This window comes from Lissotriton helveticus, chromosome 8 (assembly GCF_964261635.1).
Source record: "Lissotriton helveticus chromosome 8, aLisHel1.1, whole genome shotgun sequence".
Lineage (NCBI taxonomy): Eukaryota > Metazoa > Chordata > Amphibia > Caudata > Salamandridae > Lissotriton > Lissotriton helveticus.
The window spans coordinates 1,323,421,490-1,323,442,396 of NC_136069.1; the positions used below are offsets into that span (position 1 = coordinate 1,323,421,490).

General features: G+C 46.2%; 1 long non-coding RNA gene across 1 annotated transcript in view; it reads right to left on the reverse strand.

The window, feature by feature from the left end:
* Nucleotides 1–4,840: 4,840 nt before the first annotated feature.
* The window catches only part of LOC144773340 (uncharacterized), a 241,311-nt gene continuing 225,244 nt past the window's right edge, over nucleotides 4,841–20,907 (reverse strand). The window contains exon 2 of the long non-coding RNA XR_013599958.1: nucleotides 4,841–5,621. This is a non-coding gene — a long non-coding RNA (uncharacterized LOC144773340). The remainder of the gene's footprint in view (nucleotides 5,622–20,907) is intronic.

Sequence of the window (20,907 nt, forward strand, 5' to 3'; positions counted from 1 at the left end):
AGACTCTCTCACTGACTGACTTTCTCTCACTGGCTGACTCTCTCTCACTGACTGACTGACTGACTCTCTCTCGCTGACTGACTCTCTCTCTCTCACTGACTGACTGACTCTCTCACTGACTGACTCACTCTATCTGACTGACTCTCTCTCTCTCACGGACTGACTCACTCTCTCTCACTGACTCTCTCTCTCTCACAGACTCTCTCTCACAAACTCTCTCTCACGGACTCTCTCACTGACTGACTATGTCACTGACTCACTCTCTGTCACTGACTCTCTCTCACTGACTGACTCTCTCTCACTGACTGACACTCTCTCTCACTGACTGACTGACTCTCGCTAAAAGACTGATTTTCGCTAAAAGACTGACTCGCTTAAAGATTGACTCTCGCTTAAAGACTGACTATCGCTTAAAGAGTGACTCTTGCTTAAAGACTGACTCACTCTCACTGATTGACTATCTCACTGACTCACTCTCTTTCACTTACTGACTGACTCACTCTCTCTCTTTCACTCTCATTGACTGACTCTCACTCTCACTGACTGACTCTCACTCTCTCACTGACTCTCACTCTCTCACTGACTGACTAACTCTCTCACTCTCACTGACTGGCTGACTCTCTCACTTGGTCTCACTGACTGACTGACTGACTGACCTTCACCCTCCTGTTATTTATGCCCCCCCTAACAACAACAAAACACAACAAGCAACCATTGGGACAGGCAGATACAAGTTGCCAGCATTGACAGGACAAAAAAAACCTCAAGGCATTATTTTTACACTTTTTTAATATGGCCGTTTAGTTGTACATAATGCTTTTTTGGTCATATCTAGGGTAACAAAAATATTTCTGACACTTCTTTATTATAACTTTTCAGGATGCTGCAAACTTCTGTACAAATGCAAAACAACAGTTGATGGACAGAATGCAGAACAATGTCATATATTCACCCCAGTACGGAGATCCGGGCCTAAATCCATCGTTTTGTTTAGGGCTGGGCGTAGTTTGCGTAACGTCACTATGCACACTAAGCAGAATTTTGGAAAAAATAATTTGGAAAACGGGGGCGCGTCCTGAGGGTCCGTGTGCCCGGGACAGGGGTTCCTCATGCCTGGTCAGACTCCCTGATCTCCCCGGCCTGGTTGGAGCCCGGGAGCCCTGCAGCCCTGGAGCCCGGGAGCTCCGGAGCCCTGCAGCCCCCGAGTCCTGCAGCCCTGCAGCCCCGGAGCCCTGTAGCCCTGGAGCCCTGCAGCCCGGGAGCCCTGGATCCCTGCAGCCCCAGAGCCCTGCAGCCATGGAGCCCCGGAGCCCTGCAGCCCTGCAGCCCCGGAGCCCTGCAGCCCTGGAGCCCTGCAGCCCCGGAGCCCTGCAGCTCCCGAGCCCTGCAGCCCCCGAGCCCTGCAGCCCCCGAGCCCTGCAAGGGCATGCGGCAGCCCTCCCGCGGAGGCTCGGGGCAGGCAGATTGGTGTCATTTCGGTCTCGGCCATCTGGTCGCCCATCTCGCCTCGGCCATCTGGTCGCGCCCAATGCTTTCCTATGGGGCGACCAGATGGCCGGGCTTCCCTGGAAGTCCCGATGAGGTGCCATTCGCCTCCCAGATCCCAGCCAGGGCTCCAGGAGGTGGGGCACGTTAGCGCCCTGGGTCCCCTCTGTCACCTTGGGTGCACGGATTACAAGAAAGGGGGGTAATTTTCCTCCAGATTACTAGGGGCAAGGGTATGCCCAAACACCCTCCCGGGGCTGGTGGTTCCCTGCCCGGGACCAGATGGGCGATGCCCGGGCAACACCCCCAGGCGTCCGGGACTCCCTCCTCCAGCCCGCAGCATGGCAAAGTACCCAGGACGGGCTCCATGGGTCCCGGGCCCTGCAACCCCGGAGCCCCACAGCCCCGGAGCCCTGCAGCCCCAGAGCCCTGCAGCCCCGGAGCCCTGCAGCCCCGGAGCCCTGCAGTCCCCGAGCCCAGGAGCCCCGCAGCCCGCAGCCCTGCAGCCCCGGAGCCCTGCAGCCCCGGAGCCCTGCACCCCCTAAGCCCTGCAGCTCACGAGCCCTGCGAGCCCTGCAGGCCCAGAGGCTTGGGGCAGGCAGATTGGCGTCATTTCGATCCCAGCCATCTGGTCGCCGCTCTCGCCTCGGCCATCTGGTCGCGCCAAATGCTTTCCTATGGGGCGACCAGATGGCCAGGCTTCCCGACCTCCTAGCCAATCACGACACTGCTGGAGCACCATCGTGATTTGCCCGAGTGGCCTGTTTGGCAGCTCAGGCAGTACCTGGGAGGCTGGGCATGTTCTCCACTGGGCTGTGCAACACAGCCCAGTGGAGAACATGCCAAGTGTGCATGACTGTTTGGCCGGCCGAGCTGTCATGAGCACTTAGGGAATGGAGTGCAAACCACTCCTGCTCCCTCTGATGGCAGCAAGTCCAGCCCTGTCCCGTCCGACCTGGGTGGAGTACCACAAAGAAAAAGAAAATGATAATAGCTTCTAGTTATTATCCTTTGGTCCAGGAAGGACCTGGCCTTGAGCTTCTGGCTGGACTATTCCAACCGAAGCAGAGTCAAGAGTGTTTTGCATATGGGCGTGTTACTGAACACAAACAACTGGTAATATCTATCAATAAGAATGTGACTTCTTCCAACAAATACAGCAATCATACCAAAGTCTTAATAATTAAAAATGTAGTTCATAACTTAGGACAGAAATATTTATTTGGGCCATCAAAAACATGCAACAATTTCTTGGGCATGGTAAAGTTAATATGCAAATGTATATGTATAAGCCATGCAGGCTATAGTTTCTGTAGCCTGCCTGCTCCTGTTATGCATTTGTCTCTGACAGGATGGCCTATAATAATGACATAAGGCACTGTGGGCCAGATGTACGACGTGATTTTTGCATGCGCAAATGGGTTTGTGAACCCGATAGCGCATGCAAAATCACTGTGGGCCATGTACATTTCCTAAATAGAGAGTCGCAATTTATTTTCAACACGCTATTTAGGAGTGCGAGTCGCAGTTAGGAAGGGGCATCAGTTCCTAATTGCGTCTCCATTGCTATGCGTGAATGGTTTGTGACTGCAATTGCGGTCGCAAAACACTCGCAAATTACCACCTTCTTCAAGAAGGTACTAATGCAGTCACAATTTGGAAGGGGCCCCCAGGGGACCCCTTCCACTTTGCGACTGTCTCTAAAAATATTTTTAAGGGCAGGCAGTGGTCCCAGGGACCACTGCCTGCCCTTAAAAAAAGAAACGAAAAAGTTTAATTTTTTTTTATTTTAAATGCATCCCGTTTTCCTTTAAGGAAAATGGGCTGCATTTAGGAAAAAAAAAGCTGCTTTATTAAAAAGTAGTCCTAGACATGGTGGTCTACTGAGCCCAGCAGGCCACCATCCCTGAGAGGGCTGGCATTCCCAATGGGCTCGCAAATTGAGAGAGACTCATTATGAATAATGAGCCTCGCAATTTGCGACCACATTGGGAATTGTAAAACAGTGTAATAACACTGTTGTACATTTCCTTTTGTGCCTTGCAATTTGCGACTCGCAATGAGTCGCAAATTGCGAGGACGCTAAATGAAATGGTCGTACATCTGGTCCTGAGTCTTCTACAGAAATGAATTTGTATCTGGCACTATGGGTCTCTATTTACAGTACCTCACACTGCTTTGTGAAAAGCAATTTGAAGTTTTTCAAAAGCATGGAACTGTTTTCTTTAAAGAAAGTGAGACCACTTCGCTTACCAGAAAGAAACCAGATTCAACCTCAGTGCCAAAGAGGGAAATCAGATTGCATTGAATAATACCTATGCAAGTCTCATACTGCCATCCTGTGCTTCATGGATCAGATCCTACAGGACTCTTTTTTCAGAAATAATTGCACTTGGATGTGAAGACCATTATTTTGCTCCTCTAAAACAACTTTCCCCCTCTTTTGCACGCATTGTGACGCTTACTTCTTTCCACTGATGTTTACCTATACGAAATTTGTTTTCCATGATTTTTTTAGGGCACATTTACCTATTGCCTAACTTGGTAAGCTGTTCTTCATATTTTTGTACCACTGCTGGCTGCTTCACATTTGGATATAACATTATGGCAAATTCCAACATGGGCATGCATATTAACATTTGAAATAATTATGGATCCCCTTTTTATTTTGCTGGTTAGGACACTTTCTGCCCAGGTTTAACCATCTTGTACCATTCTCATTGAATTTATTTTTCTTGTACACTGGGCTCCTCTCCATGAATTAAACTTTGATAATAAAATTGAACCTGTGATTGTATCTTTTCCCATTACAATGGTGACCCTTGGAAGTACCTCTACTAATCCATGCTGATGATGTCGCCACTATTAAGTGAGAGATACATGTACTCTTCCTTAACTGAAATATTGGGATGTTTGTATCTATTGTATATATTTTTTCTATTTTATAACTTCTCCTATGACACTTTGGTGATTGTGCCATTCTTTGCACTATTTTAAATGTACATATATAGCCTTAAATTACATTATTTCTAAAAAAGAGAAACAGACCTTTGTTCAAAAAGAGAAAGAGAAGGCCTCATTGTTTATGCGGCCATCATGTACAACTCAAACCTTAAACCAAAGTGTAGTTAAGAAAAAAGCAAAGTATTTGCTGACACCGAAAAGATTCAAGGTGAATGAAAAGACATGTATGACTTACTCAAATCTGGTCAGGCACTCAGTTTTGAACCAGAAAGATTTTAAAGAGGCCTTATAAATGAGCTCCTATCAATATGAACACTAAAAACAGAAAATATATATTTTTATAAATCATCATTAGGAGTGATAATGGATATTTATACAATTACACCTGGACTTCCATCTTGTGTTTAATTTGCTCAAAAATATTCTGCTATAGTCATGATCACTTGGGATGAAGGTAGTTGTTTTCACGTAAGGGGAGAAGCTTAAACTTAACTAGAATGTGTCTACATTGATCCACAGCAAAGTATGCTCGAAGTCCAACCACAATTCTAAAGTGATTTCCCATCTAAACATACAACAGGAACTATAGTTCTTGAATGCAGCAAAATGCTGTGTTGTGTATGAAAAAACGAATTTGTCGACACACCTAATCAGCTGCCTCCATTTTCAATGCACTGTCGTGCTCAAAATCAAATTACATTCCCACACAGCAGGCATTCAATTTTTTAGGAAAACATATAAATCTGGAACCATGCCAAATGGTATGCACCTGAAACATTGGACCATGTACGAGTCTAATTTACTGTAACATGCAAACTATAGATCGTAAATATATATGAGAAAGGCTGGCTGATGATATTCATTTCTGAATTTATACTGTTCCCCATCCACTATATCTTATTCAAATTCTCTGATAAAGATAATCATAACTCCTTTTGTTAAAGTCCTTACATCTCGCTAGTTTTGTTTCAATATTTCACAGTGATTAACCGGTTTAAAAAAGGGGTCTATACGATAGAAGCTGAGCACCTGGCTGTAGAATAAAAGTTCAATATCCAATAAATGTCGACGTTGATTTATTTCCAGCACAGCAATAAAAGTCCATCCATCAACAGCTCCAGGGGCAACTGGGCAGCAGACAAGATTCCAGTATATCACAAATCATGCAGAATCTGGAATGGCAATGGAAAGTAAACACAGTGCATGCTAGGGCTGGCAGAGCCAAGATGATGTAATAGAGGAAAGAGGGAGGAAAGTGAGAAACAAGAAATAAAGGAAGGAAATAAGGAAGGATATAACACATCCCCCTTATTAATAATAAACACAATTACAAAAGTTTAATTACACTTGAGGAAATCATTAACCTTTTTTGGTTTAAGTCTCATACAATCAGATAACTTGACTCTTGAAGCAATTTTTTCATTATTGATTCCATCACATGCCCTAGTATCAAAGTGATTTATTATTCTAGAGTTGTTGTTTTGAATAGTATCACTATTAGGACATTTGGCTATTTTTTAACATTTTTTAACATTCCAAACGTTACCATCTTGAGTAATTACTGAACACTTTTTTGATTTGAATAGGTTTTCCAAATTTGTTTGCACCTTTATTCTTAATACCAGACCTAAGAATTCTAACCCAGCCACCTACTCGTAGATTGTGCATTTTGGTTTAACATCTATCATTGAACCATCTCATTGTTTTGCTCTGTTTAAATTCAACTTTTTAAATTCAACTTTTTTTGCAATACCATGTACACATTCCTTATCAACAAATTTGGACTTACATTTGTTTCCAAACCACCATGGGCATACACAAGACGCCGGATCTCTTCCTTTAAGTAACTGGAAAGGACTGATTTCTGTTGTAGAATGAGGTGTAATGCGATGTACCCATAACTTTTCTCTCACAGAGTTCCTCCAATTTCCACCGAACTTTAATGAATCAGTAACAAAAGTCTTTAGAACTCTATTAAAGCGTTCCACTTGCCCATTTTCGTGTGGTTCATATAATGATGTGCATTTATGTTTACTACTACACTCCTTGAGAAAACTTTGCATTTCCCCAGAAGTTAGCTGTACACCATTGTCAGTGACTAAAATAGAAGGACATCCTTTGCACGCAAAGACTTCTTTAAAAAAAAACCAATTACTGCACTTGTTGTGGCTTTGGAAACAAATTTAACCTCTGGCCATTTTGAATGATAGTCAATCGTGGCCAATGCATAACGTGAAACTTCAGGTAAATTATTAAAGGGACCTGATATGTCAAAAGCTACTTATGCCATGGTGCTTCAGGCCACTGCACAACTTTCAATGGTGGAACATGTAGTTTTAGCATTTTTTCACTCAACACACACTCATGACGTTCCCGGACTACTCGATCTATGAATTTATCCATTCCTGGCCATTACAAGAAACTTCTATCCAAATGCTTCATGGATGACATACCGGGATGTGTTTTGTGGGCTAAATTAAGTATAATGTCTTGCATGCCTCTTGGAGGGACACATTTCCCTGATTTGAACAATAAAGATCCTTCAAACTCTAGTTCATCTGAAGCATTAAAGAAGGGTAACAAATCTGATCTTACCATGTTCTTTTTGGGCCATCTGTCTAAAACATATTTTATTAACTCACACCATCTGTCATCTAATTGTTCACAATCATTCCACTTGTTTTCCGAAATTTCCTGGAATTGTTTAGAAACAATATCGCTAATAGTAACTACAAAATTGGATTCTTTGATGACTTTTACTTCATTGTAATCACAGGGCAACCGAGAAAGAAAGTCCGCAGGTACATTTTTCTTACCAGGTACATATTCTGTATTGAAATTATATTCCTGCAATTTAGACGCTAAGCTTGCAATACTGGCCGTGTATTTCCAACCTCCACCCATGGATAATATATTGACTAACGGCTTATGGTCAGTTCTAAGGGTAAACTTGCTGCCTGACACAAACAATCTGTAGTGTTCAACTGCCCATACACACGCAAGAAGTTCTCTTTCAATTACAGCATACTTCGGCTCACATTCATTTAATGTGCTTGAAGCAAAAGCAACATTCCATTCATTTTTGCCTTCCTTTTGTGACAGAACTCCCCCTAAACCATAAAGGCTAGCATCCACTGTAATAACACATTCTTTTTTCATACGAAAAGGTTTTAATGTGGGTGCATTCACAATATCTTTCTTTATACCTTAAAAAGCTTCCTGTTGTTCATTTTTCCATTCATATTTTACATTCTGTCTCAATAACTATCTAGGAGGTTCTATTTTTATTTCAAAACCTTCCTCAAATTTACTATGGTATTTGAACATCCCTGCGAATGATAGTAGTGGTTCCTTGTTTGCAGGTGATGCAGAATTAGTTATGGGGTACAAAAGGGGGTGGTGATGGACGGAGCATCTGAACCAATCAAACACTCACACCCAGTCAACAGATCTGGGTTCAATCCATCACCGTTCTTTAGCCCACTCTGCCACCCCAGTTCAGACATGGCCATATGCAAATCAGTCTGACCCTGTGCCTCATGGGAACAGTCCAGCCCGAACTACGAAGCCATGCCTTCCCTGGACCGGATTCAAGCTTCCAAGACCGGTTTCTGGCATTACAGCCGTCTTCAGCCAGGCTTGCTTGAATCCAGTGGCAAAGTGACAAGGGAATCACGTCTGAGCATACCCTGCCAACTTATGGCCAACAAAGCGGTACAAAAGGGGGTGGTGATGGACGGAGCATCTGAACCAATCAAACACTCTCACCCAGTCAACAGATCTGGGTTCAATCCATCACCGTTCTTTAGCCCACTCTGCCACCCCAGTTCAGACATGGCCATATGCAAATCAGTCTGACCCTGTGCCTCATGGGAACAGTCCAGCCCGAACTGCGAAGCCATGCCTTTCCGGGACCGGATTCAAGCTTCCTAGGACCGGTTTCTGGCATTACAGCCGTCTTCAGCAAGGCTTGCTTGAATCCAGTGGCAAAGTGAGCAAGGGACTCACGTCTGAGCATACCCTGATAATTTATGGCGAACAAAAGGGGACTAAAGGGGGTGGTGATGGACGGAGCATCTGAACCAATCAAACACTCACACCCAGTCAACAGATCTGGGTTCAATCCATCACCGTTCTTTAGCCCACTCTGCCACCCCAGTTCAGACATGGCCATAAGCAAATCAGTCTGACCCTGTGCCTCATGGGAACAGTCCAGCCCGAACTGCGAAGCCATGCCTTCCCTGGACCAGATTCAAGCTTCCTAGGACCAGTTTCTGGCATTACAGCCGTCTTCATCCAGGCTTGCTTGAATCCAGTGGCAAAGTGAGCAAGGGACTCACGTCTGAGCATACCCTGCCAACTTATGGCGAACAAAGCGGTACAAAAGGGGGTGATGATGGACGGAGCATCTGAACCAGTCAAACACTCACACCCAGTCAACAGATCTGGGTTCAATCCATCACCGTTCTTTAGCCCACTCTGCCACCCCAGTTCAGACATGGCCATATCCAAATCAGTCTGACCCTGTGCCTCATGGGAACAGTCCAGCCTGAACTACGAAGCCATGCCTTCCCTGGACCGGATTCAAGCTTTCTAGGACCGGTTTCTGGCATTACAGCCGTCTTCAGCCTGGCTTGCTTGAATCCAGTGGCAAAGTGAGCAAGGGACTCACGTCTGAGCCTACCCTGCCAACTTATGGCAAACAAAGCGGTACAAAAGGGGGTGGTGATGGACGGAGCATCTGAACCAATCAAACACTCTCACCCAGTCAACAGATCTGGGTTCAATCCATCACCGTTCTTTAGCCCACTCTGCCACCCCAGTTCAGACATGGCCATATGCAAATCAGTCTGACCCTGTGCCTCATGGGAACAGTCCAGCCCGAATTGCGAAGCCATGCCTTCCCTGGACCGGATTCAAGCTTCCTAGGACTGGTTTCTGGCATTACAGCCGTCTTCAGCAAGGCTTGCTTGAATCCAGTGGCAAAGTGAGCAAGGGACTCACGTCTGAGCATACCCTGCCAACTTATGGCGAACAAAGTGGTACAAAAGGGGGTGGTGATGGACGGAGCATCTGAACCAATCAAACACTCACACCCAGTCAACAGATCTGGGTTCAATCCATCACCGTTCTTTAGCCCACTCAGACACCCCAGTTCAGACATGGCCATATCCAAATCAGTCTGACCCTGTGCCTCATGGGAACAGTCCAGCCCGAACTGCGAAGCCATGCCTTCCCTGGACCGGATTCAAGCTTCCTAGGACCGGTTTCTGGCATTACAGCCGTCTTCAGCCAGGCTTGCTTGAATCCAGCGGCAAAGTGAGCAAGGGACTCACGTCTGAGCATACCCTGCTAACTTATGGCGAACAAAGCAGTACAAAAGGGGGTGGTGATGGACGGAGCATCTGAACCAATCAAACACTCTCACCCAGTCAACAGATCTGGGTTCAATCCATCACCGTTCTTTAGCCCACTCTGCCACCCCAGTTCAGACATGGCCATATGCAAATCAGTCTGACCCTGTGCCTCATGGGAACAGCCCAGCCCGAACTGCGAAGCCATGCCTTCCCTGGACCGGATTCAAGCTTCCTAGGACTGGTTTCTGGCATTACAGCCGCCTTCAGCAAGGCTTGCTTGAATCCAGTGGCAAAGTGAGCAAGGGAATCACGTCTGAGCATACCCTGCCAACTTATGGCGAACAAAGTGGTACAAAAGGGGGTGGTGATGGACGGAGCATCTGAACCAATCAAACACTCACACCCACTCAACAGAGCTGGGTTCAATCCATCACCGTTCTTTAGCCCACTCTGCCACCCCAGTTCAGACATGACCATATGCAAATCAGTCTGACCCTGTGCCTCATGGGAACAGTCCAGCCCGAACTGCAAAGCCATGCCTTCCCTGGACCGGGTTCAAGCTTCCTAGGACCAGTTTCTGGCATTACAGCCGTCTTCATCCAGGCTTGCTTGAATCCAGTGGCAAAGTGAGCAAGGGACACACGTCTGAGCATACCCTGCAAACTTATGGCGAACAAAGCGGTACAAAAGGGGGTGATGATGGACGGAGCATCTGAACCAATCAAACACTCACACCCAGTCAACAGATCTGGGTTCAATCCATCACCGTTCTTTAGCCCACTCTGCCACCCCAGTTCAGACATGGCCATATGCAAATCAGTCTGACCCTGTGCCTCATGGGAACAGTCCAGCCCGAACTGCGAAGCCATGCCTTCCCTGGACCGGATTCAAGCTTCCTAGGACCGGTTTCTGGCATTACAGCCGTCTTCAGCCAGGCTTGCTTGAATCCAGTGGCAAAGTGAGCAAGGGACTCACGTCTGAGCATACCCTGCCAACTTATGGCGAACAAAGCGGTACAAAAGGGGGTGGTGATGGACGGAGCATCTGAACCAATCAAACACTCACACCCAGTCAACAGATTTGGGTTCAATCCATCACCGTTCTTTAGCCCACACTGCAACCCCAGTTCAGACATGGCCATATCCAAATCAGTCTGACCCTGTGCCTCATGGGAACAGTCCAGCCCGAACTGCGAAGCCATGCCTTCCCTGGACCGTATTCAAGCTTCCTAGGACCCGTTTCTGGCATTACAGCCGTCTTCAGCCAGGCTTGCTTGAATCCAGTGACAAAGTGAGCAAGGGACTCACGTCTGAGCATACCCTGCCAACTTATGGCGAACAAAGCGGTACAAAAGGGGGTGGTGATGGACGGAGCATCTGAACCAATCAAACACTCTCACCCAGTCAACAGATCTGGGTTCAATCCATCACCGTTCTTTAGCCCACTCTGCCACCCCAGTTCAGACATGGCCATATGCAAATCAGTCTGACCCTGTGCCTCATGGGAACAGTCCAGCCCGAACTGCAAAGCCATGCCTTCCCTGGACTGGATTCAAGCTTCCTAGGACCGGTTTCTGGCATTACAGCCGTCTTCAGCCAGGCTTGCTTGAATCCAGTGGCAAAGTAATTAAGGGACTCACGTCTGAGCGTACCCTGCCAACTTATGGCAAACAAAGCGGTACAAAATGGGGTGGTGATGGACGGAGCATCTGAACCAATCAAACACTCACACCCAGTCAACAGATCTGGGTTCAATCCATCACCATTCTTTAGCCCATACAACAGGGGGTGGTGATGGACAGAGCATCTGAACCAATCAAACACTCACACCCAGTCAACAGATCTGGGTTCAATCCATCACCGTTCTTGAGCCCATACAAAAGGGGGAGGTGATGGACGGAGCATCTGAACCAATCAAACACTCACATCCCCTTTTGTACCACTTTGTTCTCCATAAGTTGGCAGGGTATGCTCAGACGTGAGTCCCTTGCTCACTTTGCCACTGGATTCAAGCAAGCCGGGCTGAAGACGGCTGAAATGCCAATAACCGGTCCTCGGAAGCTTGTTTCTGGTCCAGGGAAGGCATGGCTTGGCAGTTCGGGCTGGACTGTTCCCATGAGGCACAGAGTCAGACTGATTTGCATATGGCCATGTCTGAACTGGGGTGGCAGTGTGGGCTAAAGAACGGTGATGGATTAAACCCAGATCTGTTGAGTGGGTGTGAGTGTTTGTTTGGTTCAGATGCTCCGTCCATCACCACCCCCTTTTGTACCACGCAGAATTAATTATAACATCTACATTTGTTTTCTTCATAACTACTCCGTCTCCGGACAAAGTGGGTCCAGGTACTCAAACGAGTTTTTGAACAACTTGAATTTATGTGCCTTTAAAGTAAGGCCATAGTTCTCTAATCTCTTACACACTTCATCTAAGTGTCTCTCATGCTCAGCTTCATTCCTTGGTTCAATCCATCACCGTTCTTTAGCCCACTCTGCCACCCCAGTTCAGACATGGCCATATGCAAATCCGTCTGACCCTGTGCCTCATGGAAACAGTCTAGCCCGAACTGCAAAGCCATGCCTTCCCTGGACCGAATTCAAGCTTACTAGGACCAGTTTCTGGCATTACAGCCGTCTTCATCCAGGCTTGCTTGAATCCAGTGGCAAAGTGAGCAAGGGACTCACATCTGAGCATACCCTGCCAACTTATGGCGAACAAAGTGGTACAAAAGGGGGTGGTGATGGAAGGAGCATCTGAACCAATCAAACACTCACACCCAGTCAACAGATCTGGGTTCAATCCATCACCGTTCTTTAGCCCATACAAAAGGGGGTAGTGATGGACAGAGCATCTGAACCAATCAAACACTCACACCCAGTCAACAGATCTGGGTTCAATCCATCACCGTTCTTGAGCCCATACAAAAGAGGGAGGTGATGGACGGAGCATACCCTGCCAACTTATGGCGAACAAAGTGGTACAAAAGGGGGTGGTGATGGACGGAGCATCTGAACCAATCAAACACTCACACCCAGTCAACAGATCTGGGTTCAATCCATCACCGTTCTTTAGCCCACTCTGCCACCCCAGTTCAGACATGGCCATATGCAAATCAGTCTGACCCTGTGCCTCATGGGAACAGTCCAGCCCGAACTGCGAAGCCATGCCTTCCCTGGACCAGATTCAAGCTTCCTAGGACCAGTTTCTGGCATTACAGCCGTCTTCATCCAGGCTTGCTTGAATCCAGTGGCAAAGTGAGCAAGGGACTCACATCTGAGCATACCCTGCCAACTTATGGCGAACAAAGTGGTACAAAAGGGGGTGGTGATGGACGGAGCATCTGAACCAATCAAACACTCACACCCAGTCAACAGATCTGGGTTCAATCCATCACCGTTCTTTAGCCCACTCTGCCACCCCAGTTCAGACATGGCCATATGCAAATCAGTCTGACCCTGTGCCTCATGGGAACAGTCCAGCCCGAACTGCGAAGCCATGCCTTCCCTTATTTATTTATTTATTTATTTTTGACATTTGTACAGCGCTCTGTTACCCGTGGGTGTCCTGGCGCTAAGTGTTACTCCTGGGATAGAGGCAGGATAGGGAATCAGTTGGTAAACAACCATGTCTTTAATGCTCTTCTAAAGGCCATGAGGTCCGTCAATTTTCTGAGAGCGTGGGGCAAGGCATTCCAGGCTCTGGCTGCACCCAGCACAAAGCTTCTGCCTCCCCACCGTGTCCTCTTAAAGCGAGGGATCACAATCAACCCCATATCGGCTGATCTAAGATTTCTCGTCGGACGGTACCAACAAAAGTGTTGCCAAAAGAATAAAGGTCCCTTGCCTTGTAAGGACTTAAAAACTAGGCATAGGGCTTTGAAAAGAATTCTCTTTCGGATTGGAAGCCAGTGCAACTTGGCCAGCTCCTGAGACACAGAGACAAATTTAGGGGTCCCCAGAATAAGTCTTGCCGCCGCATTTTGAAGTACCTGCAATTTGTTAAGTATCCCCTGTTGGGCACCAAGGAATAGACCATTGCAGTAATCCAACTTTGCCATGACCAGCGTTGTGACCACTGTTTTCCTGTCACTGTCGGGGATAAATGGAAGGACCTTACGAATGGATTTAAGCAGGTAGGCCACCGAAGAGGATAAAGCACTGACCTGAGGACGAAAGGTAAGTTGATCGTCGATCAACACCCCTAGATTTTTTTACCTTCGCTACTGGGGTGGGGGCTTTGCCCATCTGGTCTGGCCACCAGCTTGGGCTCCAGAAGTTGGTGTTTGAACCAAACACAATAACTTCGGTTTTAGCCGAGTTCAATTTAAGGCAGTTAACTGCAATCCAGTTCCCAACTGCCAGCATACACTCTTGGAAATTCCTAGCTGCCACTTCTTCCCTCCCTGGTAATACCGACACCACAATCTGGGTGTCGTCAGCATACGATGTGAGATCAAACCCTTGTGCCCGAATTATTGGCGCCAGTGAGCTAACGTAAACGTTAAACATTGTAGGGCTCAAGGACGAGCCCTGAGGCACTCCGCAGGGCAGAATAAAGCGCTTTGACTCATAGTCTCCCAAGGCCACCTTCTGGACTCTGTCGGACAGGAAGGCTTTAAGTGTCTCAAGCGCTTTCCCTTGAACTCCGAGGCCTTCAAACGGTCAAGTAGAATCCCATGGTGGACCGTATCGAAGGCCGCGGAGAGGTCCAGCAGCACCAGGGCTGCCCTCCCTCCTGCATCGGCCACCGCTCTGATCTCCTCAGTTGTTTTAATGAGGGCGGATTCCGTACTATGGTAAGGTCTAAAACTATGTTGAGAGGGGTCCAAAGATTGAGTGGCACCCAGGAAGGCGCTTAGTTGAGCGTTAAGCGCTTTTTCTATTAATTTAGCTGGTAGTGGGAGCCTTGCTATTGGGCGATAGCTATTTGGGTCCCTGATATCCAGGTTAGGTTTCTTTAGTAGTGGCAAAATTGATGCTTGTTTCCAACAAGCATTCCCTGGACCGGATTCAAGCTTCCTAGGACCAGTTTCTGGCATTACAGCCATCTTCATCCAGGCTTGTTTGAATCCAGTGGCAAAGTGAGCAAGGGACTCACGTCTGAGCATACCCTGCCAACTTATGGCGAACAAAGCGGTACAAAAGGGTGTGATGATGGACGGAGCATCTCAACCAATCAAACACTCACACCCAGTCAACAGATCTGGGTTCAATCCATCACCGTTCTTTAGCCCACTCTGCCACCCCAGTTCAGACATGGCCATATGCAAATCAGTCTGACCCAGTGCCTCATGGGAACAGTCCAGCCCGAACTGCGAAGCCATGCCTTCCCTGGACCGGATTCAAGCTTCCGAGGACTGGTTTCTGGCATTACAGCCGTCTTCAGCAAGGCTTGCTTGAATCCAGTGGCAAAGTGAGCAAGAGACTCACGTCTGAGCATACCCTGCCAACTTATGGCGAACAAAGTGTTACAAAAGGGGGTGGTGATGGACGGAGCATCTGAACCAATCAAACACTCACACCCAGTCAACAGATCTGGGTTCAATCCATCACCGTTCTTTAGCCCATACAAAAGGGGGTGGTGATGGACAGAGCATCTGAACCAATCAAACACTCACACCCAGTCAACAGATCTGGGTTCAATCCATCACCGTTCTTGAGCCCATACAAAAGGGGGAGGTGATGGACGGAGCATCTGAACCAATCAAACACTCACATCCCCTTTTGTACCACTTTGTTCTCCATAAGTTGGCAGGGTATGCTCAGACGTGAGTCCCTTGCTCACTTTGCCACTGGATTCAAGCAAGCCGGGCTGAAGACGGCTGAAATGCCAATAACCGGTCCTCGGAAGCTTGTTTCTGGTCCAGGGAAGGCATGGCTTGGCAGTTCGGGCTGGACTGTTCCCATGAGGCACAGGGTCAGACTCATTTGCATATGGCCATGTCTGAACTGGGGTGGCAGTGTGGGCTAAAGAACGGTGATGGATTAAACCCAGATCTGTTGAGTGGGTGTGAGTGTTTGTTTGGTTCAGATGCTCCGTCCATCACCACCCCCTTTTGTACCACGCAGAATTAATTATAACATCTACATTTGTTTTCTTCAGAACTACTCCGTTCCTGGACAAAGTGGGTCCAGGTACTCAAACGAGCTTTTGAACAACTTGAATTTATGTGCCTTTAAAGTAAGGCCATAGTTCTCTAATCTCTTACACACTTCATCTAAGTGTCTCACATGCTCAGCTTCATTCCTTGAAAAAATCTAAATATAATCCTGGAAGCACTTTTCATATTCATCAACATCCCTGAACATGTGGAGCATTACTCTTTGAAACACCGATGCGGCTGACGCCAAACCAAATGGCATCCTTGTATATTGGTACAAACCAAATGGTGCGATAAAAGCTGTATATTTCTTTGACTCCTCCATAAGTTCTATCTGATGGTATGCTGATCGTAAATCAAGCGTGGAAAAAATGTGGGCACCCTCAAACATAGAAACAACTTCATTGATATTAGCTAACGGGTGATAGTCAACTTCTATGTTTGAATTTAAACCTCTCAAGTCCACACAAACTCTCAATTTTTGATAAGGTTTGCGGACAAGAACAATCGGTGAAACCCATTCCGAAGACTTGATGGCCTCAATAACACCGTCATCAGATAATTCTTTTAACATTTCTTTGAGTTCTTCTCTAATATTAATTGGAACACCTCTTATTTTTTGTTTTACCGGAGCAACATTTTCTTTCACAACAATTCTATGAGAAAAATTCTTCCACTTCTCTGATTGCAAAACAAGATTCAAGTATAATACAAATCATGCAGAATCTGAAATTTCAATGGAAAGTATACACAGTGCATGCTAGGGCTGGCAGAGTGAAGATGATGTAATAGAGGAAAGAGGGAGGGAAGTGAGAAACAAGAAATAAAGGAAGGATATAACACTGGCGCAACATGTTAAAGGATCCTAAGAGCATGCGTCTCATTAAACAATTGTATAAACATATAGTGGCCAAACTTACCTATCTCGAAAAGCGGTAATCTCAATCCAAAGAGTAGTCATGAAACACGCCATTTAGTGTTATCTGTTTAAAATAAAATAAAGGAGCCCTTACTTAGCCTAAAGCGGGTCAATTATGTAAAGTAGCAAAATGTGGCAAAGGTTAGATCTCACTTACCGAGTTTCAAAAACGTTGCGTCGTGGCTCCAAAACGTATTCCGCTTGCGATGCAGACGTCATGCCAAGCGTTATAATATAGCGATTTTATGTAGACTAATCTACTCAACTATCTTAGTTCCTCTGTATTTAGCAAAAAGAGGCAGCGGCCATCTTGAGATGTACGGGATCATCTCAGAATCAGTGAATATGGATTTAACTATGTGTAAGGGCATGTTGTGTTAAATGATCCGGTCCTAATTTGACAAAGCACCCAAAAAGTGAGAAATAAATCGAAAGAGGTTATCGTGAAAGACTCAAACAGCAAAAAATGGTAGTTTTTGAAAAAACATCAAAAAGATGAGTTGTTCAAATCATTCCCAACCTCCATTCTTCCACAATGCAGCATAATATTGTCATTTTGTAATCGCACAGTGTATACATGATGCTATAGAAAACATAGTTGAATGAGATGTGCTCCGTACAAAAGAGATACTCATCATTGATAAAAAGTATAGTCATGTCACCATTTACAAATTGGTAAACTATAATACTGCTAACACAGTATTGTATGATGAAATCATTTCTTCATTTTTCGGTCAAGGTAAGCAACAGCCATCTAGGTCACAAAGTTTAATGTAAACAATATCACATTCCTCATAGAATTTAAAAAATGAAGTAAATACATTGAGATGATAATAATTCGATTGTGTACATAGAAAGTGAAATCAAGGAGTTCTATACTTGTTGATTTAATGCCATCATGCAGGATTTGCGTCTTTTTTAATGCCATCATGCAGGGTTTTGAAATTCCCCTGATCTGGCTGGGAGAAGAAATCATACCCGTCTTTAAGAAAGCTTCTCCCCTGGACCCAGCAAACTACCGTCCCATTAGTTTGATTGACGTCCTCCAGAAACTTTTTGCCGGTGTCCTCCTAACTAGGTTGCAGAGCTGGATGGACGACCAACACATCCTAACCTCCCTTCAGGCATGATTCCGGGCTAAGGTCTCTACGACCGACCAACTGTTTAGACTACAGCTGGTATACTGGAGGACAGTTACCCTAGGGGCGGGTAGTCTGTATTTGATCTTTGTGGACCTCCGGTCCGCATTTGACCTGGTCCAGACTCCAGAGGGACAAGCTTTGAGCAGAACTACTTGAGATGGGTGCCCTGGCCTATTTGTACGACTTGTTCAAACATATGCATCAGGGTACGTACGCTAGGGTCGGGTGTGGGAGGGGGGAACTATCGGCCCCGTTCCTGGTAGAAAAGGGAGTGAGGCAGGGGACGCTCCTCTCCCTATTCCTCAATGGCCTGATTGTACATCTACTGGGAGCGAAAGACCTGGACTCCCCCAGCCTAGCTGGGCGGAAAATACCGAACCCTAATGTTCGCTGATGACACCCTCTTACTGTCAAAATCATCTGGGAGCATTCAGCGCACATTGGAGGCCTTTTGCCGCTTTTGCAATCTGAGGGGTTTAGAGATTAACCTCTCTAATACCAAGTACATGGTTTACAATACAAAATAACCCAATTGTCCTCACCCACACTTGGATGGAATGGCGCTGGACCGAGTGTCCACATTTTACTACCTGGGAATTATGCTAAATGACAGAATGGACTGGGGTTCTCATATGGCCAAGGCCAATTTGAAGTTGGCCCAATCCTCTGGTGGCATCCTAAAGGTTTTTAATGAATCCTCTCTTAAATTCTTGGGACCGCCCGTTGAAATCTATAAAGCCCAGGCGAGAGGGGGTGCGCTCTATGGTGCGGACTTATGGGGGCATGTTAGCGCGGCCTCGTTATCCCTCACCGAGAATAGTTTTATTAGGCGTCTCTTGCGACTTCCCCGGAGTATTCCTCTAACTCCCTTTAGGCTGGATCTAGGCTTGGTGCCCATCCAGGAAATTGTCTCGAACCGCCCGCTACTATACTGGAGACGACTCTGTTCTACTCCGGAGCTCGTGAGCTATAGGGAGGACCTGGGGGATCTTCTGTCCAGAGGGGGTGTGGGGAAGATCCCTTGGCTAAAGCACATTAAGCACCTCTCCCAGGCGCTTGGTATGGGGGACCTGTGGTCGTCCCCCGAGGTGGCCTGTGCCTTGCTCTCCATAAAATCTCTGAATTTGACACTAAAACAGCACTGTATGGTTCACCTACTAAAAAACTCCTCTATGGGCAGGCTGCCTAACACCTTTTTAGAAATTAAGGCCTACCCTAATTTCGAGAAATTTGTGGATGATATCCAGCCCCCCCTGGCCAAGAAACTACATCCAGTTCAGGCACGGTTCATTGCCCCTTAGGGATGTTACCCACAAGTGGTCAATGCCTCCCCCACAGCGAGTTCTTGCCCAGGGTGTACGGGTAGCAGAGAGACTGATCTGCACATTCTGCTCTTCTGCCCCTTGTACGCTAGTGCAAGAGCCAAATGGATTATCCAATTTTGGAAGTCCAGGGGCTTAAGGGACTATAGGGAGGCTTTTAGAATTCTCAAACTTGATACCACTCCTTTGATAGTATTCGCAACAGCAAGATTCCTTTTGTCTATGTGGTATTCAAGGTGTGCAATACTAAAAAATTCAAAACCATTATCTATTGTGCTCGGGATTGTATGATGACTGTAGTTGGGAGGTATTTCTATTATAAACTGCCTGGGTTGCCCCACTGCGAGTCTCATTTGGACTGTATATTGACCTAAATATTGAACAAAGAACAAAGAACGTACCCTGCCAGTTGATAATGTGGTCCCAAATCTGGGATCCTAATATATGTGGGGTGATAAACCTAGAAGTTGGCACTGCACATTACAAGATTAACATGATTCAATTATTTGTACGAGACAGTTTTTAGCAAATATATAAGTATTTTTATTTTAGTGTAGAAAACATTTATATACATCTATAACACATGATTATTTTATAAATATTGCACAATACACATAGTCAATTTGAAAAAAGATAAAAGTGACAAAATTACATACTTCTTTCGAACCTACCCAGTAACATTTTCATACTTCAATCATACTATCATTCTTTCAGTTTTTCAAGGCCTAATCCTACCTAAAATTCAAACATTCCACTCTCATTCTTCAATCAATGCAAGTTGTTCTGTTGTATGCCACACAGAGATGGTAGATATGTGGCATAGAGCAGAATATTGTTCCAGACAATTGATCTTATCACGGCATCTAATCGATACTCTATAGTGTGCCGTATTTCTGGAACCACGAGCCGACGCGTGTTTCGGTGAATGGCCGGGTGGGCCACACCTTCGTCAGGGCTGGGAGATGTTGACTGGGAGAGAACAGGATAGTAATCTGCGATAGTTCGTAACGGATTCCTTAGAGCAAAGGGCGCATAGGATGTTTTTTCTCAGCAAAGCAGGACACTGAGTCTTTAAATTTGTTTATCAAAGATAGAATTCCACTGCGCAAGGATTTATAGATGAAGGATGAGCTGGGGATTGCTATACAATGGAAGTTTTTTCAGGAGTATCAAGCATGAGTCCCATGAATGCTGACTCAGGGGCGGCTAGTCTGAAAAAATCTGGGTCCACCAACACAGCTGGCATATATCCGCTTGGCTGGGAGGACACACTGTCCGTAGTTTAAGTTCCGTCGATTTGGCTGGACTGACAAGGTTCACTAGTGCCCTTAGTTAATGGGTCCTTACACGAAGCTGCTCGGCATTCCTGGCCAGACGTCCTTTGATGGAGTTCTGTTACAGGCGCACTTAGTCTGCAGGTCTTTAAGAGGAGCTGCTCGGTGTTCCTTCCAAGGTGTCCATAGATGGGGTTCCGTCGATTGGCCAAATCGACCTATTCAATAAGAAGCCCATTGGGGAACCCCCTTCTTTTGCCTATTGACCTAAATATGTCTGTATTTTCCTAATCTTTTTAACCTTTGCATGATCTTAGTATCCCTTGAGGATTTTTAGTATCTGTA